The sequence below is a fragment of the Gossypium raimondii genome, chromosome 12, assembly GCF_025698545.1.
Source record: "Gossypium raimondii isolate GPD5lz chromosome 12, ASM2569854v1, whole genome shotgun sequence".
NCBI classification, from domain to species: domain Eukaryota; kingdom Viridiplantae; phylum Streptophyta; class Magnoliopsida; order Malvales; family Malvaceae; genus Gossypium; species Gossypium raimondii.
In genome coordinates, this window is record NC_068576.1 from 20,925,011 (window position 1) to 20,926,443 (window position 1,433).

At 41.6% G+C, this 1,433-nt stretch overlaps 1 non-coding gene across 1 annotated transcript; it reads left to right on the forward strand.

Annotated features, from left to right (window-relative positions):
- Positions 1-744: 744 nt before the first annotated feature.
- Positions 745-851, forward strand: LOC128035817 (small nucleolar RNA R71). The gene has a single exon (XR_008192364.1). It is a non-coding gene; the product is annotated as a small nucleolar RNA R71 (small nucleolar RNA).
- The last annotated feature ends 582 nt before the right edge of the window (positions 852-1,433 follow it).

Genomic DNA, 1,433 nt, shown 5'->3' on the forward strand with positions numbered 1-1,433 from the left:
TTCCTTCCCTAGATTTCTCCGATTCTCCGTCTCACTAGGTCAAGCACGTTGTGGTCGGTTCCTGAGTTCAATAGCAAGCTGGCCCACTTGATTCTCCAAATTCATTAGAGTGGCGTCCATTTTTTCCATGTATGCCTTCAATAGATTCTCTAAGCTATTGGATGGTTCCACTTTGGTTGGTTTCTAAACTTGTTGGGGGAAACTAGGCGGCTGAGTTGGTCTAGGTTGGGCATAAGTGTTACTGGTTCCAGCCCCTTAGTTACTCCAGGAAAAATTCAGGTGATTTTGCCACGATGAGTTATAAAAGTTGGATTGTAGTCCTTGCCTCCCTCGGTTTTAGTTTTGGTTACCCATGTAATATATGAATTCGGGGTTTGATGGACATTCTTCAAACAAATGTCCTTCCCACAATACATACCGGCTATATTCTCAAATTGGTTAGGTGGTTGGGCTACAAAACTTTTAGACCCATTAGTGGTAAGATTCTTAAGAATTGAGGATATTGAAGATACCTGAGATGCGAGTGAAGTGAGAGCGTCCACTTCATGTATTCTAGTGACTCGTCTTCCTGACGCTACTCGATTAGTTGGCCATTGATAATTGTTACTGGCAATCCTCTCAATAATTTCGTAAGCCTCATTATAAGACTTAAAAAGGAGAGCACCATTAGCAGAGGTGTCCACTACCATTCTCGTGTGAGCGTTGAGACCATTATAGAATGTCTCAAGTTGAATGCAATGTGGGATTCCATGATGAGGGCACTTTCATTATAACTCTTTGTACCTTTCCCATGCCTCATACAGGGACTCATCATCCATTTGTTGGAAGGCAGTAATCTCATTCCTCAACTTGGCATTCTTGCTCGGCGGGAAATACTTCATGACTAATCTCTTGGCTAACTCTTGCCATGTAGAAATGGAGTTCAGTGGCAATGAGTTCAACTAGGCACGAGCTCTGTCCCTTAGCGAATATGGGAACAACTTCAGTCGTAATGCATCTTCGGGTACTCCAACTAACTTGAAAGAATCGCTCACTTCCATAAATAGTCTTAAGTGAAAATGAGGATCTTCAGTAGGCATTCCACTAAATTGGCCCACAGTCTGAAGCATCTGGAACATGACTGGCTTTAGCTCGAATTGTTGTGCCTTAATTTCAGGTCTCCTAATACCTGGATTAAGATTGTTAAATACTAGCACGACATACTGCCGTAAAGCTCTATCCCTATCATGAGCAATAAGGATAGGATTCAGGGTAAGGTTTGCTTCATTTCCTTGATTCATATTCTCAAAGTTTATCTCTTCGTTCCTTCTCTAGTTCGCTTGTCTTCTTCACTGTCGAAAGGTTAGTTCTATTTTAGGGTCCACAGGGAGTAAGTTGATAATCTGGTCAATACTCATAAACACCTGAAATAATCACAGAAAGATTAAGTAAGG